The 27,686-nt window shown below is 40.9% G+C and overlaps 1 protein-coding gene across 1 annotated transcript in view; it reads left to right on the top strand.

Annotated features, from left to right (window-relative positions):
• The window catches only part of KLHL14 (kelch like family member 14), a 102,324-nt gene that overhangs the window by 29,273 nt on the left and 45,365 nt on the right, over positions 1–27,686 (top strand). The window lies entirely within an intron of this gene.

The raw sequence follows: 27,686 nt of genomic DNA, 5'->3' as shown, positions 1-27,686 counted from the left end.
AGAGAAGCACTCCCTTCTGTTGCTCCACAGTTTGGGTGGACAGATACCCAGGGCCTGTCCCAGCTGCATTAAATTGTGCTCGCAGACTTCGGCCCAAGATTCTCTTCCTCCCCTCCTTACAGGGTGATTGTGTTTTACAGCAAACCTCTTGCCTTGGGCACTGAGATTTGGAACTTATTGTTATATTGGTTATGATTCCCAATCTGACTCAGTCATGGAATCAAAAATCATCATTTCTTGAGTGCAGCAGGCTGTGTGCACCAGGCCCCTCGTGGGCACAGTGGCTGCACTGGTCAATAAAACTAAATTTTAACTGTCAAAATTGCCCAGAGCTGTATAGATAAAATAATAAATGAGTAATTTTGATCCATAAATCAAAGCCATACATTTAAAACTGCCAAAAGAAAAAGTTAGATTTTCTTACAGCGTTGTTTCTTTGAAGCAGTTATATATTTTATCAGCTTGTTTTTTTTTTTTTAAATCAGTTCCTTTCCTCTTACTAAAGCCCTTTAAAAGAATAGAAACAGGACAACAGTTTGCCCATAAGAGCAGAAGAGGAGCACAGACATGTGAGGTGGTGCTTGAAATAATACATTTCGGAGCTGGCTTATCCCAGCGCAACTACAGTAGCGTCAGCGAGCACAACGCGGAAGCTCCCTGGACGCCTATCCACCACGGTGATAGTAAAGAAGTGAGGGGATAATAGCCGCAAGCTTAAGGAGAAGGAAGAAAGAAAAAGAAGTTAGAGATGTCTTCAAATGGTTTTTATTCTCTTTTTGACAAAAGTACTGTTAACAACGAGTGACCGACCGGTATTTTTAAAGTAAAACCAAAGAATCAATTGTCTGACACTTGATCAATAGAGGAAGTCTAGGCAGCATAAGACACGGATACTAGGGGGAGGAGAGAAGAAGGAAAGACAAAGATTTTTGAAGAGCGATGACAGACGGAGATAGACAGAGGCAAAAGGATATCACAAGTAATAAGTGACACTCGTTCACAAATCCGTCTGTTTTCCCAGACACACCAGGCAAGGTCCAATTTGTTATTGGTTTGAAGCCCTTCATTAAAGGCAAAAAGATTCACTAAAGCATCATGAGTAATACCTAAGAAAAGTCTTACATTCATTTTAAACCTTGTTCGGAGACAGGGTGGTCATCCAATTTATTCTCCAAACTGGGACACTTTAGAGCATGAAATGGGGACCTACTGATGGGACAATAGGTATACATTGAAACATAAGGTCACCCTACTCAAAGCTTTCACGTTGCCTGATTTAGCTTTTTACTTAGAAGGAACTGGTAAGAAGGCATGAACTTGAATCTGTCAGACCTGATTCAAACCCATGTCTATGATCTTGAGCGAGGCATGTAAATATCCCAATTCATGGCTTCTTCATTCTTGTCAGCACCATTTGAGTATTTTTAAAATAAAGTGTTTATAAGTCATCTGACGTTGTGTGAGCTCCACAAATTGCAGGTATCATGACTAGTATTGTAACATCACTACCAACATTAGCACAAGGATTGTGTATAGTTTTGTACCCTAGAGGTATCGGTCAACTCAGGCTCTCCATGCAGAGGAGAGACAAATTGCACTGCCACAGATACAACACTCGGACCCGCTGCCCCCGAGTCAGGAGCCCGTCTTCCATGGTTTTCATATGTTGGATGTGGCAATCCACAGACCAAGAAGTAAAGATAAATGGGTATCTATCTGTTGACTCCATTCACCAGGTTTGATGTGGAAGGAAACAAAGACATTAATGTATAGACTTCTTATAATGGGAGCATACTCCAAGACCTTGAACCTTTTTTCTACAGTCAGGCACACTCCTAGTTCTGAAATAATGTCTACTCCACTTACACTCTTCATTTCACTGGAACCTGTACTTTAAAAAATAGAGTTTATTACCTGTTGGGCTGTGACCACATGGCCCCAAGTGAGGGCATATTTTTCAGGTTGGTTGGAGAGATATAGACAGCTTACCTGGATGATTTCTGCTGTTGGTCTGTATTTTTTAATTCAGGCATCTTATTTGACTAATAAATAAGTCAGGTCACTGAAAGATTTCCACACTATTTGGGCCATCTAACAATAAAGGAAGAAATGTTTCTCACTGGAATAAAAAAACCAAATATCCACATTCTCCCCAAATCCAATGAAGCATTATGGATTTCAAAGCTGCCCACTGACGTTCTTTTCACCCAGATGAACTGCTGAAGCTTCTGGCAGGGGGACCAGGACGACAATTAAGGCTAGGAGACGGTGCCTGGTTTGGGGTCTGCTTATTTATTAAATGGCTGTCTCCATACAAACAAACTAACAAGCTTAACTAGCAAACTCGAGGTTAGCCAAAGCCTCTGAATCTTAAGACTCCTTCGCCCACTTGGCTCGAGCACACATTTCTCAGCCTGTCTCCCAAATACACTCCTTTGAGAAAGATGCCATTCCACAGACAGGAGCATGACCACTGCTGTGGGAGCCATATGGCTTACATGAATTATATAACAAAGAAGAATTAAGAGGAAAGGCAGTCATCCTCTCTCTCTTTTCTCACCCTGTTATGTTACGTTTTAGAATCACAGTTGAAGGGGTGCACAAATAATAAGTTGAATGGAGGAGGGGTGAGTAAAAGTGAGAGAGTGGATCTACAGAACATAAAGAAAACAAAATCCAACCATCAGCCAGTCAGCGGTCTGGTCTACCTGAACAGCAAAGGGAACAATTATTCTCGCTGAAAAGACTGTTTTTTGGGAACATGCTGGCACAGATTGCGTTTTTATCCTCCCCTTCGGAAAAATCATTTAATATAGCATTATATAATTAATGTTGAGAATGGTGACAGACCTCCGTGGTCTCTCTTAAAAAAGTATCGAGAAATAACGGGCAAAAATGACTATAAAGTCCCTTTGTCAGTGCGAAATGTTAAGTAGTAACAGTAAACTTGGCATTGTTGTCCTCTTGATTGTTAATAATGGACGGGAGGTTGAGATGCACTTTCGTTCATTTTTATTTTACAGTTCTGCTCTTCCTGCATTTCTCACTCCTGCACGCAGTCTCCCGTTTCATTCTTAACTTATTAGAAAGCAGTACAGGAGACATGAATACTAAAATGGCCAGTGCAAAAAAACATGCCTCCTGTACTTTGCAGGCCCCAAATCCTTGGTGCAGAGATCACACAAAATAATTCCTGTGGTTACTCTGTACTTTTGATAGCACATTGCTTACAGATCAAAGTTTTTATGAAGCCCACATGTAGAAGTGGTTTGCATTCCCCCACCCCCACCCTGAGAGACAGCACTAAGGAGCCGTCTATTTTATTTGTCTTCTTCATTGGCCAAGTCCTTCACTGGTGGGGAAAGCTGTTTCCTGGGGACTGGCTTCCTTTTTCCTACATTTCGGATGAGAGAGTCTACTTATTAGGTGCCTTCTGTAAGCAACGAGAAGGAAAGGAGTTCAAAACAAAGATCCGTCCTTCCATGTGTCAAAGACGACTCCCCTTTCATAACGTTAGAATGAAAATTAGAAGAATTAAGTTAGCAAGGTTTCTTCGTTCTTTCGGCCACTGGGTTCCCTTTGTCAGAGGTAGGAAGAAATGCGTGTTCTGCCCCCTCCTTTTCAGTTGATTTGCAGCTCTGGACTCTACCTGGTAATGCAAGGCTTTGGGGCCTTGTGTTTTTTAGTCACAGGAAATAAAAGAAACCCCTGTGCCCAGGTTTCCTCGGTTGTCTCCTATGATCCCTGGAGGACACTGAACTTGATTCCATCCACACAGGGGCAGCCCTGGGCAGGGTGTCAGCGATTAATTTTAGGAACGTCACAAAGATCAGAGGCTAACTATACTTTCCATAAAGGTTGAAGGAATAGTACCAAGAAAACAAATTTTATAAAAGACATTGAACTTCAGTCCCAAAAGATAAACACAGGGTTGATCATATCCCATATCCAATAATTGCTGATTTTTCAGAAAATCGTAAACCTGTGTATTGATACTTTCATCTGGACTTCTTTCCTTAGCCCTTCTGTTTCTTGACCTCAGTTTATTTCTGTTCTTCGAGGATGTGTTGGAGGGAAAGTCAAGTTAGTCAAAAGCTAATATTCATTTCTTATGATTATTTATTTAGCAAGAAATAAAAAGTAAGTTAAATTGAGGGTTTTATACCTGTGGGTTTCCTTTATTTACATTATCTTTAGACCCAAACCCCACAAAGTATTTAATTTTATTTCATTTCATTTCATTTCTAGACAGGTAGGTAGACTCTATAGGTAGTGCATTTCTCATTGCAGAAGAACCTCAGAAAACAATTAGGTGCTTCCAGAAGGACTCTGAGCTGTCTGGGAAGAATTTAGACTTGTTTACAGACTTTGTTCCTTCATGTAACAAGCAATTATTAAATACCCACTCTGTGCTGGGTGGGAGGATAGAATGTAGATAAGATAATCTCTCAAGAACCTAAGGAGACAATTATAATAGAGTGTGCTAAGGGATAGAGAAGGAACCCTCAAGGTGCTAAAGAAGAACACAGAAGGGGCTCTTAGTCTAAAGAGGAGAGGATGGGGCACCTGGGTGGCACAATCAGTTGAGCGTCTGACTTCAACTCAGGTTATGATCTCACGGTTAGTGGGTTTGAGCCCCATGTCGGACTCTGTGCTGACAGCTCAGAGCCTGGAGCCTGCTTCAGATTCTGTGTCTCCCTCTCTCTCTGTCCCTCCCCCACTCACACTCTGTCTCTGTCTCTTAAAAATAAATAAGTGTTGGGGCGCCTGGGTGGCTCAGTTGGTTAAGTGGCCGACTTCGGCTCAGGTCATGATCTCGTGGTCCGTGAGTTCGAGCCCTGCGTTGGGCTCTGTGCTGACAGCTCAGAGCCTGGAGCCTGTTTCAGATTCTGTGTCTCCCTCTCTCTGACCCTCCCCCGTTCATGCTCTCTCTCTGTCTCAGAAATAAAAACGTTAAAAAATAAAAAATAAAAAAATAAATAAGTGTTGGGGCGCCTGGGTGGCTCAGTCGGTTAAGCGGCCGACTTCGGCTCAGGTCATGATCTCGTGGTCCGTGAGTTCGAGCCCCACGTCAGGCTCTGTGCTGACGGCTCAGAGCCTGGAGCCTGTTTCAGATGCTGTGTCTCCCTCTCTCTGACCTTCCCCCGTTCATGCTCTGTCTCTCTCTGTCTCAAAAATAAAATAAACGTTAAAAAAAAAATAAATAAATAAGTGTTTAAAAAAATAATAAAATAAATAAAGAGGAGAGAGAGGTTAGGGAAGATTTCCTCAAAATGACTTTCTGTGAAGTTGAAAAAATGGGTAAGAATTATTAAGACAAAGAAGTGGATGAGGAGGTATTTTAGTAGGAGGGTCTAGGACTAGGAATGCCAAAAGGCAAGAGAGAGTTTGTGCCTTCTAGAAACTGAAATGAATTTACGCATCTTTTGGAGAGTCTGAGGCTAGGAAAGTATATGGTGGGGCTGGAGGGTTAACCACGAACCATATTATATGGGACTATTTCAAGGAATTGTTAAGATAGGTTTAAGAAGCAAGAACTGAGGAGAAATACTCTTCTAATTTTAGTTTTCAGTGTTAGTGAAAACGTAGTGATCTAAAGACTTTATATAATAGCATGGCAGTCGTCTCTTAGCTTGGAACTTATTTCAGTTCATGGAGTGGCTGTTTCCATGACTCTGGACAAGAAGAAGGAGAGAGAATTGTGTTTGGACTTTTTAAATATGTTAGCATCTAATTTTACCTTCAATGAGCTCAATTCTAATTTGAGATACTTGGCTGCACATTGCTATATATCTTGAATTATTTGCTACTGTGTATTCATGCCCCAGTGCATTAGTGGATTTTTCATAGATTTTTTTTTAAAAAAATATGTGTGATGGTCACTCCAAAATACTGTATTTCAAGGAAGTTGGGTGCCTGGAAAAACTAGTTGACTTTATTTCTGGTTTATACCTCCCTTGAATATAGCAATTGCTTTTTCTCCAGAGAACAGCATGTGTACAAATAATTTTGATGCTTTCTTTGCACACAAGCTGTAGTATTTGCTACTGAGTCTGGTAGAAAGGAGGTATGAGTCACATGGGCTGCTTAAATTTGTTCTGTGTCATTCCTAGGCAAATTGCAGACTAAGTCTGGCAAGCCAATGAATGTGAATACTAAAAGATTAGATGATCTCCTTGCCCAGCCCTCTCATTTTACACATTAATTTCATTCATTCAACAAATGTAATTGAGATCTTCTATGCAGCAGGCATTGTTCTCAATACAGAGAAAACAGTGCTGAGTCAAAGCAAATATTATCACACCAATCCTAGATTTTGGTGGTGCGGGGGTTGGGGGGGCAGTATTAATAATAAGCCCAGATAGGGGCGCTTGGGTGGCTCAGTCAGCTGAGGGTCCAGCTTCCACTCAGGTCATGATCTCACAGTTCGTGAGTTCGAGCCCCGCGTCAGGCTCTGTGCTGACAGCTCAGAGCCTGGAGCCTGCTTCGGATTCTGTGTCTCCCTCTCACTCTGTCCCTCCCCGACTCGTGCTCTCTCTTTCTCTCTCTTCCTTTTCTCAAAAAAAAAAAAACCCAACATTATTTTTTTTTAATTTATAGAAAATAATAATAATCCCAGATAGCAATATATAATAATAAAATGTGATAGTGTTCTGAAGGAAGAGCGTAAAGGTGTAAAAGGTGTATAAAATCTGTAATAGAGACGGCTGATTTAGTTTAGCTTTTCTAGAGAATGTCACCAAAGAAGAGGCATTTGAGCTAAGAACTGAAGGATGAGACAGAGTTAGCCAGGTAAAGATGTGAAAAGAAGATTGTTCCAAGTTAGTTAATGATAAATTAATAGTAAGTACTTAGACCCCACAGAAAGAAGATGCATGGCTGAAATCAAAGAGTGAAGGGGAGAAAGATATGACATATGGCAAAAGACATTAGCAGAAACCAGACCATGGAGGCACTTCTATGGCAGGTTCACAAATTTGGCTTTTACTTTAAGTGACTGAAAGAGAGAAGGTGTCATACCCAGAGTCACACGATGATTTAGTGGCAGGATGAGGAAGAGAACACTGGCCTCTGTATTTCCATCAAACAGTGCTGCCTCATGTACCACACCAATCTGTCTCACCAACAAGTGCCATTAGTCAAGAGCCCAAGCAGATGAATGAGATTTAATCTGTGCTGACCCATTTCACCCATGAAAATCTAAATGGATCCAACGTACTTGTCGTAGTACCTCATTCAGAGACTAAAACTAGTATAGGTTAATTGAATGAATATTCTACTCCTAGAGGTTAAGAATATTATCTTGGTTTATGGACTAAACTGCAAATTATGAAAATTTGCATTTCATATTACTGGACAAGCCATAATTCAATGCAGGTTTCTTAACATTTTCACTCTTTGAAGCAGTATCAAAAATGAAAGAACAAAACACACACAAACACAGACACACACACACACACACACACACACACACACGCACACCACAGAGTGACATCTTTCAGGACAGATAGATCTGAATTGAAATATACCCCCAGACATTTGCTGACTGTGAGATCTTGGAATGCTGCTTTCACTCTGATCCTTCTCATCTGCAAAGTGAGTATAATTATACCCACCTTTTTAGAGTTATTGTGAGAATTAAGTCAAATCATAGAAATCAAGCTCTAGGCTCAGTATCTGGAAGATAGCTGTTCCTTAATAAATTTTTAGTCTATTTAGTTAGTTTTGCATATAATCAAACAGAGGAAGCCAAAAGGTTGAATCTTGTCTTTCATCAAGGGTTTGAGAAAGAAGATACACCTTTGATTCCGAATGAAATTTCTATTTCTAGCATGAAACGATGTGTGTCAATCAAGATGGACTAGATTACGCTGTGGTAAGAAACAACTCCAAGATCTCAACAAAAAATTTATTTCTCACTCATGCTATGTGTCCAACACGGGTTGGCAGAGAGCAACTGTTCATCAGTCATTAAGGATCCAGGCATATGGGGCTGCATCTTAACGTGTATTTCTGTCATCAATGCAATGGGGGAAAAATGTGCTGCAATGTCTTGCATTGGCAATTAAAAGTGACATTTAGCATTTATGCTAGGTCTCAAGACCACGCCCCATTTTAAGTGGGCAGGGAAGTGCAATCTTACCAGGGTTCAGGAAGAAGAGAATCCAAGTACCTGGTGAACAATGCAATGTGTCCACTATAATCTGTCCTACTGGACATTAAATATTCCATGTACCCTCCTTGCCATGCTGGAAACACACTCACTCCTCCCCACAAGGGGAGATCACCCTAAATCATCAAGCTCAGTGATGATCTCTGGGTGATGGACAATCATCTCAATATTAGGTTCATTTGTTCTTGATCTGGATCTGGAAACAAACTAAAAAATCAAATTATCTAGTCTCCTCCCACATCGTGCACAGTGATGGATTAGGAACAGGATCAGCACAGTCAACATCTTTATTTGGAAAGAGCATCACAATTTAGCAATCCCACCAAACAGACATTTTGAAGGGTGCCTATCCAAGTTTGTGTTCCTTGATTAGGGACCTCCCTAGTTCTGTTCCTTGTCCTTTGTCCCCCACAGCCCCTGGTTCCATCTTATGGGAGATCCCATTATCTTTTTCCATTATCTTCCTTGGACATATCTGAAGTGAACCTGAGACTATGCTCTTCCTGGAAGCCGAAGAGTTTTTAAGTATCTTTCATGTCTGTAGACATTTAGGTGACGGTGGTTATTTTAAGTCTCTAATTTTCACAGCCTCTTTTAATCCAGGCTGGTGGCTCTTTTGGCAGTTAATTCCCTAGTAAACTTAGCTATCTTCTTATGTTTACATCCACTCCATGGCCAGTGACCATGCCCACAGTTCTTTTCCGATATACTTCTTAGATTGCTTTTTCCTTCTTTTTTTTTCCAATTTTCATTTTTCCTCTCTTTTTCACACATCCATGCACACATACACACACACACACACACAAACACACACACACACACTCTAATACTCTCTCTATTTGTATATTTATCAGTCTTTAATGGGAAAGCTCCCTTTTTATTCTTTTCCCTGAGTTAAAAGAATTTACTGGGGATCTCGCCCTTCACTCAAACTTTCTTCTGAGATACTCTAATGTGGTGAAATTACTGTGAAAACCATATCTTTAACTTTTTGCTCAAGATTCACTTCATTTTGTGTATGATACACAAAACCAAAAGCTCTTACCAGATGAGATTTTTTAAAAAATTACTTCTTTCAATGCTGCACACTCCTAAATTTCTGGACTCCATTTCCTTAATCCTGCTTATAAATGGGCCAATTTGGGGGTGTCTGTGTGGTTCAGTCAGTTAAGCGTCTGCCTCATGGTCTCAGCTCAGGTCATGATCTCACGATTCCTGAGATTGAGCCCCATGTCAGGCTCTGTGCTAACAGCACAGAACCTATTTGGGATTCTTTCTCTCCCTCTCTCAAAATAAATAAACTTTAAATAAATAAATAAGCCAATTTTGTTGGTGAGATCACCTCTTTTTTTGTAGATCTTGCCAAGTGCTACCAACAGTAAACAATTGTGAACATTGTGACCATTCTGTTTTCTAGCCTTGGAAGTGGAAGATTTTTTGGGGGGGGGGGAAGGGGGAGGTGCAAGAGAGTGAGGGGCAGAGAGAGAGAGAGAGAAAGAGAGAGAGAGAGAGAAGTGGGGCTCAGCTGGGGCTTGTATTCACCCAAAGCAGGGCACGAACTCACCCAAAGTGGGGCTTATGCTCACCCGATGTGGGACCTGAACTCACAAACTGTGAGATCATGACCAGAGCCGAAGTCTGACGCTTAACGACTGAGCCACCCAGGCGCCCAGAGGTGAAAGATTATTAAATAACGAATCAGCTATCTAAATAAGACCAAACAGCCGTTTTACCAAGTGGTTTTCCATGCCATAACACGCATTTTCATCTTTCCACCCTCCAGTCTCAACTTCATTGTCATCAGCCACTGTGGGCCTTCTTGATAGCAAACCCGATGTTAGGCTAGACTAGGGAGTCATAACGACAATCCCAACATCTCACTGGCTCATTTCTCTTCAAGTCACCTGTCTCTGGTAGGTTTGCTGGAATCTCTGTTGCACTTCTTATTCCAGTTCTCAGGCTCATGATAGCTCCATGATTCAACTTGTCGCTGTTGCCATGGCAAGAGAGAAGACAATTTCGTACGGAGTCTTTAAGCTCCTGCTCTGAATTTAGCACATTTTATTGGCAAAATAAGTCACTTGGCCACACCTAACTTCAAAGTGGGTGGAAAATATAATCCTCCCAAGCTCTCAGGATTATCAAAATATTTCTTCAATATCCCTGATGATTACAAACCATGCACCCTATGTTCAGTGAATATTTGAACCACTCTTGTCACATGCAAACTATCCTCGTTCCTTCTGTGAACAGTGATGAGTTACAAGAGAGAGCTGCTTCATGCATCTTTCTATCTGTTCCTGCATCAGTGTGACTTTGCTGACAGGACTGATATTTATTCACAGAAGATTAGACACCTCTGTATTAAAGGAAATGTTTAAAAATACATTCCAGGGGTACCTGGGTGGCTCAGTCAGTTAAACGTCCAACTCTTCATTTCAGCTCAGCTTGTGATCTCATGGTTTTGAGTTCAGGCCCCACGTCAAGCTCCCACCCTGGCAGTGCAGAACCTGCTTGGGATTCTCTCTCTCTCCCTCTCTCTCTGCCCCTCCCCTGCTCTCTCTGTGTGTCTCTCAAAATAAATAAATAAACTTTTAAAAAAAGAAAGAGGGGCACCTGGGTGGCTCAGTCAGTTGAGCATCTAACTTCGGCTCAGTTGATCTCACGGTTCATGAGTTCGAGCCCCACATTGGGCTCTGTGTTGACAGCTCAGAGCCTGGATCCTACTTTGGATTTTGTGTCTCCCTCTCTCTCTGCCCCTCCCTGCTCACTCGTGCTCTCTCTCTCCCTCTCTCTTTCTCTCAAAAATAAATAAGCATTTAAAAAATTTTTTGGGAAGAAAGGTATTATAAATAAGTAAGTAAAGAAATATATAAATAAATCCCAAATATTACAATGCATTTGGGATAGAATTTTTATCATCTTTATTTTTTTTAATGTTTATTTATTTTTGACAGAGAGAGAGTACGAGTGGGAGAGGGGCAGAGAGAGAGGAAGACACAGAATCTGAACCAGGCTTCAGGCTCTGAGGTGTCAGCCTAGAGCCCAAGGTGGGGCTTCAACTCATAGACTGCGAGATCATGGCCTGAGCCAAAGTTGGACGCTTAACTAACTGAGCCACCCAGGTGCCCCTGGGGTGGAATTTTTAAAATTTTGACTCCCCTCAGGGCACCTGAGTGGCTATGTCAGTTGAGTGTCTGACTTTGGCTCAGGTCATGATTTCGCGGTTTGTGGGTTCAAGCCCCACTTCAGGCTCTTTGCTGACAGCTGGGAAACTGGAGCCTGCTTTGGATTCTGTGGCTCCCTCCCTTTCTGGCCCTCCCTCGCTCACATTCTGTCTCTCTCTCTCTCAAAAATAAACATTAAAATAATAATAATAATAATAATAATAATAAATAAAATTTTGACTCCCCTCAAATAGTTTAATTATGTCTGAGTTTATGTAATTTTAACTATTTCTACTGCTTGTTATATGTAAACTACTACACAACTATAATATAGATATGCAAACATGTATATAGATAAAAATTGCATTGATCCACAGAATTCCCATAGATCAGAATGGTTTTTATCATTTAAAGAGAACTCATTAAAAAAAAGGATTAAAATGACTTTCAAAATTACAACAAAAAATGGAAAGATAATTGGAGTGAGTGATTATTCTATGCAAATACCTCCATCAAAATAAAGCAGTAATTAAGGCAAAGTGCAAATAAGCAAACTGTTTCTTTTCAGATTCTCAAGATCACTTTGTGCTGGAGTTAGGAAGTAAATGTGTATTTCATGACTCTGTGGCCAGTTAGAAATTGGTTTTGTGTGTCATATACAAATGATCACTCTCTGACCACAGCTTTGTACTTGCTAATTATATTGCTTTTGATGGAACAAACAGTCATGCTTCCTAGAAGATACCTTAAGAGCCTGGCCACATTTAGCTGGCTTCAACAATGGTTTTGCCGAAAGGGGACTGTTGAGCAGACATGTTCTTACCTCTGTGTCTGGATGCCAAGGCAAACAATTGCTCCTTATAGTGGGTGCTAATTATTAATCCTACTGGCATACCTTGTTTCATCATTAAGTCTTAATTTCTTTCAAAAAAAATAAGATTGAACTCCAGTTATTTAGCTAGAACAATAATCATTGTGAATTTCAAAGACCAAAATCTTCCCACATTTTTATGTCGAGAACCGCAAAGCACTTTCAGAAAACCCTACTGCTAAGGCAATGATGTATCGCTTTTGCTTTCATTATATGTTTTTAATCAGAGCATGACTTCACACTAGACAAAGCGATGCTTTATGCATGGTCTCACTTGTTTTTGCTAAAATCTTTTGACATGATTAATTTTACTTTAATGCTTTTGTCTTGTTGTAATGGTAAGGATGATGGGTATAAACCAAGCAAAAATACATGCTTTTCTATTATAATGCCTCTGAGCATTAAAAATATCTTAGATGAAAAGGAAAAAAAAAATCACAGGAGACTGGTCTGACTGGAATTAAATTTCTTGCTACCTGAACACAGAATACATGAGATTTAAAAAAAATGATTCAGTCATTGTTTTTAGTTTTAGTTTTGGTATTTTTATAGCAATTTATTCATCTGTATGATTAGATCTGAAGAGGAGGAGAGAGACTGTGGCTCACAGATTTTGATCTCATTTGTCGCCTTATGGCATTTACTTCCTTCACAGTATTAAGGGACCAAAATAGTAACCAATTTGATACAAGGTGTATCTCAACCAGAGATGAAGATAAAAACAGGCCATACCTTGCCTTGGTGATGCCTGGCATTGGATATAGGATAGTTTTCGGCTACACTAATTTTCAGTCTAAATGATACCCTTTGTCCAAGTTACAGAAAAGCAGTGACATAAGTGACTTTATGAAGGAAACAATAGCTCATTCAACAAGTGAGACTTGCCTTGTGAACAGCGGCCCAAGTATCAATTTTACCATATTCACTTTTTCTTTTTTTCCTTAATAAATGATGGAGTTGTTTACCCTTATTACAAGAGTATGCTACTTTCCTTTTTTTTTTTTTTTAACATTTATTTAATTTTGAGAGACAGAGAGAGATAGAGCATGAGCCAGGGAGGGACAGAGAGAGAGAGGGAGACACAGAATCCGAAGCAGGCTGCAGGCTTTGAGCTGTCGGCGTAGAGCCTGACGTGGGGCTGGAACTCATGGACCGTGAGATCGTGACCTGAGCCTAAATTGGAGGCTTAACCGACGGAGCCACCCAGGCGCCCCTGCCACTTTCCTTTTTGCTACATAACCTGTATGCTTGTTTTACTACCTCCTAAATAATCTTAAACAACAAAAATATCATCTAGTGCTATCCAATAGAATTTAATGCAGTGATGGAAACGTTCTTTCTAACATCAAAGTCCAATACACCAGCCACTAGCCACATGTGGCTATTGAGCACTTTACACATTGGCTAAAACAGAGAAGATGAGTTTCCAATTTTATCGAATTTTAATAAATTTACATTTAAGTCACCTCCCATAGTAAGTGGCTTCTGCACCAACAGCAAGCTCTAGATGACAGCTTTGTGATACCCAGCTTTACTTTGGAGAGCTGTCTGCCACCCCAACCTTGCTGGCCCAAACCTAGTCCCCTCTGTGCAAAGAAAAAAATAGGTGACCCCGTGAAATAAGTAAATCCAAAGAACACCCAATGAACCACATGTGAGCTCTTTTCTAGGTACTAGAGTTTCACCTTTTAATTTCACATTCTCTCCAAGTCTGGTGTATTCATTTCCTGGAGCTGCCGTCACAAAATACCAAAAACTAGGTGACTTAAAACAACAAAATATGGGGGCTCCTGGGTGGCTCAGTTGGTTAAGCATCTGACTTAAGCTCAGATCATGATCTTGTGGTTCATGAGTTCGAGCCCCGTGTCGAGTTCTGTGCTGACAGCTCGGAGCCTGGAGACTGGTTCAGATGCTGTGTGTGAGTGTGTGTGTGTGTGTGTGTGTGTGTGTGTGTGCATCTGTCCCTCCCCCTGCTCTCTCTCAAAAATAAATAGACATTAAATTTTTTTTTTTAAACTGACAAAAAAGGTACTCTCTCACATTGCTGGAGGCTAGAGGTCTAAAATCAAGGTATCAGCAGAGCCACGGGTCCCTGCAAAGACTGTGGGGGAGAATGCTTCCTTGCTTCTTCCTGGCTTCTGGTGGCTCCTGGAAATCCTCAGTATTCCTTGGTTTGTAGCTTCCATCACTTTAATCTCTGTTTTGTCTTTACACAGATTCCTTCCTCGTGACACTCCTCTGTATCCAAATCTTTCTTCCCTTTCCTTCATAAAAACAGCTGTCATTGTCTCTAGGACCCACCCTAATCCAGTCTGACCCGATCTTAACTTGATTACATTCACAAAGACCCTATTTCCAAATAAGTTTATGTTCACAGGTCCTGGGGGTTAGGATTTAAAAATATCTTATCAGGAGACACAATTACCTCACAACCCCTAGCAAACGATACATGTAAGGAAAACATACAACCAGAGACACAGCTGTTAGACACTGACTGTGTGGAAGGCACACATCCTAGTCACTTCACTTGCATTTATTCATTTAATTCTTACAGCACCACTATGGTATTAGGGGCCATGATGATCCCTACTTGAGATGAAGAAATGGAGGCACAGAGACATCAAGTAATTCTCTCAAGATCACACAGATGGTAAATGGCAGAGCCAAAATGTGTACCCGTATAAAGCTCGAGAGTCTGCACTCTTCTGTTTCTCATTACTCAAGTAATAGCCAAGTGCATATCATAAAAAAAAGTTCAAGGTGAAGCAACACTGGACGGGTCACTTCAGCATTTTATGCAGAATAGAATGGAATGTTCTCTGCACAAATTGAATATATTAATATAATTGATATCATGCATATCTATTTGTCGAACTTTCCAGTATTTCCTTTGTTATTAATTAAAGAATGTTGGATTGAGTTATTCTTAGGGGAACATAATCCTAGAAATGAGGTGATCTCCCCTTCTAAGGGACTTGCAACTCCTGCCATTGCTTTGTGTGTACCTCCTCACTTGCAGAAAGATCCGTGTAAGATCTGTGTGCCGACACATGATTTGCTAACGAGGGAAAAACTGTGCATGTATGCTTCCTTGCTTGTCTGTTTTATCTTGTATTAGTGACACAGAGGGCCTCCTTCGTCTGTAGTGTATCGGTAAATCTCAGATCTTCGTTCCCTGTCCGTCCATAAATTTGTTGGAAGTATTTCATTACTGTAATCACTAAGTTTACCAAATACCAGTAGCTGCTCTTGTGTGTGCATAAATATTTCCTAGGATTAAATTACTTCTTCCACTTTAGAGCTTCCATTTAAAAAAAAAAAATGATAGAGCTTCCTTTTTTGTCTTTATTCTTGTCAAAAACCCAAGTCCTTTTTCCCACCTGAGTGATAATCAAAAGATCTATGTGCAGATGAATTAAGGAGAAGTGTAATGGTTTTGTGCTTTCAATCTTATTATTAAATTCAAGGTGGGGGGGCGCCTGGATGGCTCAGTCGGTTGGGTGTCCGACTTTGGCTGAGGTCATGGATCTCACAGCTCATGGGTTCGAGCCCCGCATCGGGATCTGTGCTGACAGCTCAGAGCCTGGAGCCTGCTTCGGATTTTGTGTCTCCCTTTCTCTCTCTACCCCTCCTCCACTCATGTTTTGTCTTTCTCGGTCTCAAAAATAAATAAACATTAAAAAAAAATTTTTTTTAATTCGCAAGGTCGGATATCTTCCATTGTGTTTGTAACAAATACATGTTAGTGGGTTTCTAGATCTAATTCAGAAAATAATCCAAGATGGTTCTCATATTTTGTGTATATATATTTCTACTGTCCAGTTCATTTGCTAACTGCAGCATTAGGTTTCATCGCCAGCTGGTCTCAGCCCTGAACTGAAAAGCTTTGGTAGACCTGAGGACAAGATGAGGCCAGAAGGGTAGCACTACCAAGCACTTTCACTGGACAGAGTAACCTTTCTTGACCTTTGAAAAACTGTGACGTTTCCCAGACTCCGTTTTCAAAAAGAAAACAGAAACGTCAAATACATATCTTTTTAAGAAGCAACTTTTGTTCTTTTTACCAAGTAAACTGTAGTCACTTACAAATATAATGGCCAATCCCTAGTCTATCATGGTTGGAGGAAAACCAAGGATAAGAGTCTAATTCTCTTTACAGCCCAGCTGGCCTCATACAGAAGGAATTCTTTTCCCAAGCCACAAGCTGTGCCCCACCGGCTTCATAGGGGCATATGTGACCGCTGGTAATGCCAGCCCACTGAAAGAGAGATGGAACAGTGCAAATCCATTAACACTACTGGAAAATAACAGGACATTTATTCTGCTGAAAGTAGGTTAGTAGCATCATCCTCATGCATGTTGCTTCCTTAAGCAGAACTGATGGAGGCAGGGAGGGCACAGAGCAGTACCTTCTGAGGTCTTCTGAGTTTCACTTGTTTGCAGTGTATAATGTGTCACTTGCCAGAATGCAAACACATGAAAATAAACACATTTCCCAGAATAAAAAATTCCTGCGGCACCTTTTCCTTTTGAGAAGAAATATTGTTAGAAGTTGTCTACCCAGGGGTCAGCCAACTTTTTCTGTAAAGGGCCAAATAGTAAATCTTCTGGGTTTTGCAGCCATGAGGTCTCTGTCACAACTACTCAGCTCTGCTGTTGTTGCATGAAAGTAGCCATAGACAATACATAAATGAATATGTGTGGCTGTGTTCTGGGAACGCTTTATTTATAAAACTAGGGGAAGAGCTAGATTTGACCCGCAGCCCTTAATTTGCCAACCTTTGCACTCTAATCTAAGGATCTATCTATTTTATTCATCATTCACACCTCTCGGTAGTAAAACAATACTTACGGTCTCATAACTAACATTTATGACACTGGCAAAACCCTTTACATGCATTAGCTCATCTAACCCTCACGACAATCCCATGGTGCAAGATCTATCACGACTCCCATTTTATAGAAGAGGAACCAAGGCGTTAAGAGATAAAATAACTTGTTCGATGCCCTAAGAAGCAAAGCCAAGATTCAAACTCAAGTAGTCTTGGTCCAGAGATCATGCTCTTAAGTCACAAGCCATACTGACTCCCAGGGAATATTTTGTGATCTTCCTCTTTAACTTTGGAGACAGACTCTGTTGTGAACATGAATGAGATACTTTCTCCTCCAGCACCAGGAGGGCAGACATTCCATCTACCTTGTTGACTCGCTCCACTCCCCTGCCTGGCTCACCAGACATAGCCAACAGACACTGGGCAAATGTTGCATCAGGGGATTAACTCTCACGCTTGCCAGGGCCACAGGCCAGTCCCCAAAGTAGCTAAACATTGACTCAGTAGCCATGGGGTCCTCCAGAAAGTCGTATACTGCTTAGGCTGACACAGTGTCGGCCTCTCAAGGACATGTCCAGCATGTATACGGTTATATTTTTTGCTTGTCTTTATTCTGTCTTTGAAATTGCAAGTATCTGTTATGAAAACCAGCCTCTTTGCAGACTATCTATGCCAAAGAAGTAAAGGAGAAAAGGATAAGGAAGAGAGTTTTGATTTTAGCAACACCAAAACGATAATGAACATTTTAATGAGCATTTATTATGTGCCCAGCACCGTGTTGAACAGATTACATACATCTTCTTATTTAGATCACATTTTAAGGCAGAGACAACTACCCTGATAAGGATTCAGGAAACAAAGGCTTTGGATGACTAAATAACTTGTTGAAAATTATAGTTAATATTCCAAGGTACTAATTTTTTACTTCAAAATCTGGATGCTTAACCACTGTATGACACTGTCTTCACTGAGATGCTCCACGGCTTGAAGCTAACATAGATGGAGAACTTGTTTGTGTAACACAGTGTGCTGCATGCCTTACATGGATTATCTCATTAAATACTCAGAGTAACGATGTGAGGTTGAGATCATTACTTTCTCCATTTATTAATGAGGGTCAGGGCGCCTGGGTAGCTCGGTTGGCTGGGCACCCAACTCCTGATTTTGGCTCAGATTTCACAGTTCATGGGTTTGAGCCCTGCATTGGGCTCCCTGCCAGTGTAAAGCCTGCTTGGAATTCTCTCTTTCTGTCGCCCTTTCTCTGCTCCTCCCCTGCTTGTTCACTCTCTCTCTCTCTCTCTCTCTGAAAATAAATAAACATTTTAAAAAATGAGGAAACCAAGGTCAAGGACTGTTTCTAAGAAAGTTCAGGGTGTAGCCAGATTATGAACCCAAGCAGCTGTCTTTTTTTTTAAGTTCATTTATTTATTTTGAGAGAGGTGGGGGGAGGGAAGGAGAGCATGAGCACACGCACACACATGAGCGGGGTAAAAACAGAGAGAGAGGAAGAGAGAAAAATCCCAATCAGGCTCCATGCTGTTTGCACAGAGCCAGGCGCAAGGCCCTATCTCACGAACCATGAGATCACGACCTGAACCGAAATCAAAAGTCAGACGTTTAACCGACTGAGCCACCCAGGTCCCCCCGAAGCAGTGGCCTCTACCTCTTAAACTCAACACTACTGCCTTCATCGCGTCGGTACTATTTTAAGGATAAAGGTAGACATGTATTAAGGGCTCTCCAGGATAATGGAACTTTACAAGTGTATCTATTGGATGCATTTTATTCTCGTAACAACCCTGGGTAATATCTCTATCCAGTCCTCACATTTGTAAAGCACTTTCCAGTCTGCCATTCATTGGGTCCCCCATAATAACCATGTGGGATAAACAGGTCAGGCATTATTATTACTGTTTGACATATGGGGAAACTAAAGTTCGGAGTGGTTAAGTGACTTGTCAAGGTCATGCAATAATTGATGACTTTGTGACTCAAACCCATGGCTTCTGACCTAATTTAGTTCAGTGTTCTTTCCATTAAGCCATGTTCTATGAAACCTTATTAGGAGTTCTTTGACCTGTAACTGACATTATTTGATCTCTTTCTAACATGGTATTTTTTTTTTCCAACTGGATTATTTAGTAAAGTATGTATCAGAAGCCTTTAACTCACTTGAGCCATTTTGAATGGAAAATAATTAACTCCTTGTTGCAAACAATGCAGACCTGAGAACTCACAAGATGCCCTACCAAAGCTGAAGCATACTTGACGAATGACACAGGGTTCCAACAGGAAGCAGATATAAGAGCTTCTTGGAGAGACATGGGCAAGGGCTAAGAGTGGAACACCCCTCTTTCCCACACCCTGGTGCCAATACGGTGGGGCACTGTTCCCACCCAGGCCTGAAAAAGGCAAGGAGAGGGAGAAGTTAGAACCAGGGACAGAGGGGCTGTGCTGAGAAGATCATCTAACAGGACCTTCATTCAAACAAGGGAAGCGGCCCACACTGACCCACAGGAAGGAAGCCAGGGGAAGAAATACCCTGACCTTCCTCTCCTCCTCCCCTTAGTCTTTTGAAACTGAATCCGGGCAGAAGCCAGAGGAGAGGGAGGCCCTAGATGTGCGTAGTACCATCAGCCCTTTGAAGAACTGGGGGTGGGGGGCGGATCTGCAGGGACAATCAGAAGAGCCCCCCCCCCCTCCCCCGCTGTTCATAAGCTGCCTTTTTTTTACCACCAAACTTGATGATAGAAAATGGCAAAATGCAGATACACTTTCAGCTCTCTGGAACTGTAATATCTACTTTGGCTTACCCAAGTTCCTTTAAACCTGAGCTGGTTTATAGTTTCTACTGGATCTAACTGGCTCACTACCAAATTAACAATCTGGAGTGGAGGCAGGTAACAAAGGGACAGCAAAACGACACCACCAAGCCTGTCCACCAGGAACAACTAACAGCTCAAGCCTGTAACCAGTATTATCCCAGGCCCGTCGCTCACAGTAAGAATAACCGTGAATGTTTGTTTGACTTCTAAAAGATGAATTACTTTTTCTTTTTCCCTATGATTCTCTTTGCAAATCGAAGACATTCTGCATGGTACAGCATTGTGCTTTTCACATCTTAAAGTTACAAAGTAAAAATTCGTGGTCTGACTCACCTTTATCAGAAAGCACTATTGGTGTTTGTCGTGAGACCTGAGACCGCTGTCTTCAACAGTGTGGATTCCTGTAAGGCTCTGTGGGTCCCTTATTTACAGAGCACAGCTCTGCTACTGTATTGCTCCTTTCCATTTCCCCAGGTTCCTTTACACTTTTCTCTCTCTCTCTTTTTTTTTTTTTTTTGTCATTGTCGTTCTATCATGTTAGACTGGAGGCTCTGTTTCTGATAAAGAAAAGGCACCATGTGTCTGAGGGACAGCGTAGGTTTGAGCTGGGGCCTCCTGATTGTCACTAAATACCGAAGGAAAAGCCATTCCTGGGAGGGTCCTATGGGAGAGTCACGCCGCCGTCTATCTTTCAAGGTCAGATGCGTAATTGCGGATTTCAATGGGTGAGTCAGGCAAGTGAGTTCACTGTGCCTGTGATCTGAAGACAGAGGCTACTGGAGAAGGCTTCCCCAAACTTGGGTGAGAATGAAGCGTTCTAACATTTTTCACCACATAAAGATTTTTAGATTGGTAACTGAGGAAGCCCAGTCATGGGAAAAAGAAGAGCTTGATTAATTAGCCATTTAAAACAAATATGTCAAGGTTGGGGGAGAGGAGGCTTTCCCCGAGTGGACCAAAAAACAGGTAAAAATGTAAATGTTATGGGACTCAAGTCTGCACAAATGCTCAGTGAATGTAGATGTCAATAACGAATCATTCTTAATGAGTATTATTAACTTCAGTAAAGATCTAGTTTGAAAGTCATTCTTTTTCTTTCTTTTATCCCTTACATAGGGATAAAAGCTTACCTTTTACCTTTTAGCTCTACCCGTTCTTGTGATGCACGGCACAGGGCATCAGGGCTGGCACAGAGCTGCTGCACCCTAGATCTCTCCAAAACTTCCCAAAGGTGGGCGCCACACCAGACTACTGAGAAATGCCCAAGTTTTCTGTGAATAGGACTTTAAATATGGACTTGGCCACTTTTGTTGTCCCCTGCCCACAAATGTTACCAAAATGTCTAGAGGCATGGAATTGAGGATGTAACTGTCAGAGTGGCTCAAAACTCACCAGCCTCAGAGCCCCAGCTCTGGCCAACGTGGGGGCAAAGAGCCCTCGCTTTAGAGAACACACTCTGTTCTCCACAACCCTACCGTTCACCTTGCCAATGTGCCATCGCCCGTCTCCCATGTTTCCATGTAGTAAAACCAATGTGAAGAAGATCATCTTAAAGTACCCGTGTTTCCAAAGGAAAGGAGAAGAACTTGAGGAATAGGAAAGGAAGGACATTTTTAAATTTTTTTTAACATTTTAAATGTATTTTTGAGAGAGACAGAGAGACAGAGACAGAGCATGAATGGGGGAAGGACAGAGAGAGAGGGAGACGCAGAATCTGAAGCCCAATGCGGGGCTCGAACTCAGGAACTGCGAGATCATGACCTGAGCTGAAGTCACACCCTTAACCGACTGAGCCGCCCAGGCGCCCCGGGAATGACAATTTTTAAATTGCTAATATGTGAGGAAGCTTGGTGGGCCTGGTATTGAAATCACGAAGAACAAGGAGGGTTTTATTTGGCCATGAGTTCTGGTCCACAGAGTATCCATTCTGCACTTCTAATATATCCTTCGCCTCAGTGAAGTTTGCATCTATCTGGCTAAGTCATCTTCTTACTCTGAAAATGTAGCTTTGGGAAGAATGCAATGTCTAGGGTACCTTCCTAGATGCCTCTTTCCTAGTTACCCTTTAAGTACTAGTGTTTGGCAAAACATCATGCCAGCCCTCTTCTCATCCTGAGCACCCTTCCTGCTCTGTGGCATCCGTACTAGATGGTGACAGACTACTAAGCTCTGTTTCCTTCCCAGACTGTATTTCCACCTGCCTCCTGAGCATCTCCACTTGGCCTTCGAACCATTGTCTTGCCTTCAGACTCATCTTTGCTGTTCTCTCTTGCAGTAAATGGCATCTTCGTCTCCCCAACCTGAAAACTGAAGTTTCATCCCTGACCTGTCCCTCTCCTCTAAGCCCTCCTTCATCCTGTGAATAAGCACTGTCATCATTATCTTCTGTTTTAACCCATCTCTTGCTCTCCACTCACGTTGTCAGTCCCTCGTATAAAATCTTTGATGAATCCCCAGAACACACACGGTGAAATCTACCTCCTCGCCACAGCTTCTAAATCCTGCCTTCCCAGATTCACTTCTGTTCTTTCTCCCATCCCACACCTTTTCCTCCAGCTTTTCCAGACTACATGCAGACCCCTGAAATGTCATCCTTCTGACACCCGGGCCGTCGCTCCTGCTCTCTCTTCTGCATCGGATGCTCTTCAGTTCTAATTCCACACATAATTTGTGCAACACTTGTTCCAGCATTTCAAGCTTTGTGCTAGGAATTTGGGATACAAATAAGACACCATATTCTGAAAGTCTCCACAATCTTCATACGAAACACAGTGAAATAGTTCTATATAATATGATAGGCCAAGATACAAGGAAGTACAGGGTGTTAAGGGAGCACACAGAGTCACAACTACTTGGCCCTGCACCTCCTTCTGACCATGTGCCAGAGTCACCCCTGATCTACCTCTGACAAATAATTGCTGTCTCCTCTGTGTTGTCACAGAACGCTGCCCACACTTACCTTAGGAAGCTTATTGTTTTGTGTTGTCGTTGTTTAGATATCTGCCTTCCTATTTTGAAAGCAAGAATATTGTGCCTTATTTATCTGATAGCCACATGTCAAGCACATGTAGTGATTACTGAAGAAATGAGTGAGTAGTGCCTGAACAACAATAGCAGCTTAAGCAACCCCGGCAGCCAATAAACTCACAGACATCAAAGCCGGTTTTACCTTCACATCTTATTTATACAGTGATCAATCTGGAGGAGCATTACATCAAATTGTTTGAGCTACGCACACATACACACACACAGACACACACACATGCATACATTTGTATATGATGTTATATACGTATATACTCATATATATAATGTTATATAGTGAGGCCCCAAAGGGCTTATAGTTGTTAATGAAGACATAAATATCTCATTTATCCAGATCTTTGAACAGGGACCTAAGGGATACAGATATCTTATTTATAGTTCAAGTTCAAAAATTGTGGGCAAGCTTTGAAAATGTGTTCTTTCCTATGGACTGTGCACTAAGTGCCTACCATAGTTGCACAAAACAGGTACTAGCTAAATATTTGTTGAAATAGTGTGTTTCCAACAAATTGTAGCACCAGGTATTATCAATTTTGATGAAACTGGCAAGTGCTATCTTTACAAAATGTTCAAGAAAGCTAAATTATAGGAATGTTTAGCTAAACTATAGCTAAACTATATCTATGTCACTGTAAAAATACACAAAGATGAAAATAGAGGGGAGCTCATTAAAGTGACTATAAAATACTGAAACTATTTTTTAGCTCTGATTAGTGTAATAAATCCAAAGATATAGTATGGAATGTGAGAATTGGCTTTCTGTGTAAAAGAAGCTCTTAGATAAAATACCTGACACCAAAAACTGATGGAAACCTATATTCCAAATTCATTCTGTTCAGTAAAATGCTACACCTGAATCTAATCTGGTTTGGTTTTTGTTTTTGTTTTTGTTTTTGTTTTTGTTTTTTTTTTTGGTGCTAGTGTCCATTGATGTTTAGTATCCGGGCTTTCTTGCTAATCATATGACCCTCAGTAAACGATTTACGTGTTCATTGTCTCAGTTCTTCCCATTTTAAATTCTAGAAAATAATCCCTGCGTTACCTCACAGAAGGTGCCTGGGAAAGTCCCTTGTAAACTGTCAAGTAACCTGCAAAGGTGATGAGTTCTTATTCTGGCCAGAGGGAGAACAACATGAACAAAGGTGTGTGACACTTCATTTTAAATTGAGGAAACCGCAAAGAGTTGGGAACTGCTGAAAGGTGGGTTGAGAACAGGTGTAAAGGGTCAAGTGGAAACCATTTAGATCTTATTCTACAGTCAGTGGGGAATCACCAAAAATCTTTGAGCAGGGAAATAACATAATTAAACCTGTATTTTAAAAGCTAATTTGGGGCGAATTGGAAAAGGAAGATTGGAGACAAGCTAATCATTTATGCATAACCCAAGCAGGACATAATAAGGGCCTGATTTACAGCAATGGCTATGGAAACAATGAAAGAATGGTAAAATTAGAACTCATTTTATAAATAGAGTTAAACATCATTTGGTAATGCTGGGCAATAGGAGATAAGAGATGGTGGGGCTTGCTCAAATTGAGCTGATGGCCTTTGGTCAAAAGAGGAAACCAAGAAGATGCAAGTTTACAGGAGAATCAGTGCGGTCTTGAACATCCATGTTGTGGTGTCTATATTTATCATATCCAGACCTGTGCCTGTACAATTATAGATGTTCAATACATTTTTGGTGAATATTATCAATGAAGAATGGGAGAATTAAAGACTGGGAGATATTCAAGGGGAGGTATCCAGAGAGGATTGGAATTGGTCTATATGACAGAGAAGAGAGTGCTAGAAATACAAATTCTGAAGTCAGCATTAAGCAAATAGCATCACTGAGATCTGAAAGGGAGAAGAGATGGAGGCAAAATAGAATTAATTACTCAACTCTAAGAAAATAGGATTATGTGCTTCCAATGCATATAGAGTAGGGCTCAATAAAGAGCTATCTGTTGAATGCATGAATGGAGGAATGAATGAATACCAAGTTTTCAGGAGTAAAGGAAGTACAGTTAGGAGTCTTGTAATAGCCCTTTGTTTGGTCTGAAGTGTTTTGTCTGAATCCCATAGACTAATTCTGTAATTCATCCTCTGGCTATATGAGGAACCATGAACTGTAATGCCTAAATTTCAGGCCACCATGAGGAATTTCTTCCCCTTGTCCTTCTCACTTCCACATGTTTTCTTTCCAGTTACTGAAATCTATCATCAAACTGCAGTTGTAACAGATTATTATTTCCTTAAGACTACAACAGTGACAGGAACTTTTCATAACAGTTTTCCATGCACTAAAAGTGGGCCAAATAGAAACAAAATATTCACTCTACTCCATTTACTATGACTAGTATATGCAACACGATGCATAAGAGGTTTTGGAGTTATTGGTCCAATACCTTGACCATCAACAGGGAAGGCCAGTTTGGAGAGAGAGGACATTTCAATCTCAATCTGAGTTGATTTTTCTCTTATAGGCCCAGCATAGACTGGCAGATGAGGACAGCGGGACAAACTATATGTAAATAATAAATTAGACCTAAAGCTTTCAGGAGTTATAATGTAAAAGGTTCATATCTATAAAAGTAATATTTAAAACAAATTAAAGTACAAACTAGATACAAAACAACATGAAAAAACAATTTCTAAATATTAATTATATGAAATAAAAGTCTAAAATTGATTGTTAAAATTCCAGCAAACTAAAAACTTCACAGTTTATAAAATGTTAACCTTATCATCCTATTCTTTCACCACACATCCCCGCCCAAGAGCAAAGCCTTTCATGGCTAATACATGATCAATTTATTTGCATTTACCACTGCCCTTTGGCTTTACCCACTCTCTGAAGAATTAAATGACCAAAGGACAGGCTGAAAGGAGGTAACAGAAGAAATAATAATACTGGAATAATATATGAACCAGACCACCGGTCACTGAATAATCATGAGTTGACCATATTCCTAAAATACAGTCATCGTTTATCATTATAATCCAAGAAATCTCGTCTCTCAGCTAATAAAAAAATTTTCCTTAAAATTACTTCTAAATGTCAGATGACTGTAATTCAAAAGATGAGAACATAAAATTAGTATCTGTTTTCAGAAGCACCATTAAGGCCTTTTAGTAATTTCACTGACTTTTTAGATTTTCCAAGTGAAGATCCACCTATAGACGTTTTTTTTCATCTCATTACTGTGTGGAGGAAATGAACTTTGAGCAGCTCTTGTCAGCTCAGGGGCCCTGATTGGTTTGAAGACTATTTTCCCCACAAAGGATGCCCCTACTGATTTGCTATAGTCATCTGTGACTATTAAGGATTCAGAAAGTTAACTGCTACTGAGATGAGGAGCTATAATTCAGAGAGGACCTAGGTTAATACGACAAGAAAGAGTAGGAGATATGTTGAAACTACTTAATGAGAAAAGGATCAAACATAGTTTAAATGCATGTGTTATTTGTAAAAATCTGAGAGAGTATTTTAAGGTGAGGGGGAGGACTTTTTTTTTTACTCTTTCTTTTTTTTAATATTTTAAGTTTTCATTTAAATTCCAGTTAGCTAACATATAGTGTAATACTGGTTTCAGGAGTAGAATTTAGGGATTCATCACTTACATACCAACACCCAGTGCTCATCGCAAGTGTCCTCCTTACTGCCCATCACCCATTTCGCCCATCTCCCTACCCACCTCCTCCCCAGCAACCCTGTTTGTTTTCTTCATGAAAATGTTTGCTTCTTTTTTTTAAGCCTGTTTATTTATTTTGAGTGAGAGCGTGAGCGGGGGAGGGGCAGAAAGAGGGGGAAAGAATCACAAGCAGGCTCCACGCTAACAGTGCAGACCTCGCAAACCTGCAAGACCATGACTTGAGTTGAGATCAAGAGTCGGGGGCTTAACCGACCGAGCCACCCAAGCGCCCCTAGAATGTTTGCTTCCTAACTGAAAGCAATTTACTATTTTTAAAAAATGGATTCAATAGGGGTGCCTAGGTGGCTCAGTCAGTTGAGCGCTCGACTTTGGCTCAGGTCATGATCTCACGGTTCATGGGTTCAAGCCCCGCGTGGGGCTCCGTGCTAACAGCTCAGAGCCTGGAGCCTGCTTTGGACTCTGTGTCTCCCCCTCTCTCTCTGCCTTCCCCCCATTCCCATTCTGCCTCTCTCTCACAAAAATAAGTAAACATTAAAAAAAATTTTTTTAATGAATTCAATAAAGAGTAAAGGAGGGGCGCCTGGGTGGCTCAGTCGGTTAAGCCCCTGACTTTTGATTTCAGCTCAAGTCATGATCTCATGGTTCTTGTGTTCGAGCCCCACATCAGGAGCTCTGTCAGCTCTACTGGCAGTGTGGAGCCTGCTTGGGATTCTTGCCCTCCTTCTCTCTCTGCCCCTCCCCCTTCTCAAAATAAATAAATAAACATATTTTTTAAAAGAGTAAAATAAATATTGAAGCTACTTAAAAAAAAATGTCATCCATAGTTAAATGCCTGTGTATTTGTTAAAAGCCCAAGAGAGAATTTTAAGGTAAGGCAAAGGACTTTATTTATTCCTTCACTTTCTCTAAAAAGTTTGCTTATTACAGCAATTTACCATTTAAAAATGTTGTATGGATTTATTCCCTAAAAAGCGAAGAAAATCAGATCATTTCCCCAACCATGTGTGCACCATATACAGAAATACGAGTTTATACTGATGCATGGATCAAAGTTTCTTGGAGACCAAAGGACAGCAGTAAATTCTAATTCATTACATCTGTGCCACATAAACATCGCAGGACTTATCTGCAGATC

This window comes from Panthera leo, chromosome D3 (assembly GCF_018350215.1).
Source record: "Panthera leo isolate Ple1 chromosome D3, P.leo_Ple1_pat1.1, whole genome shotgun sequence".
NCBI classification, from domain to species: domain Eukaryota; kingdom Metazoa; phylum Chordata; class Mammalia; order Carnivora; family Felidae; genus Panthera; species Panthera leo.
The sequence above is the reverse complement of the archived record's forward strand: the minus strand, read 5'-3'. Positions and strand labels throughout refer to the sequence as shown.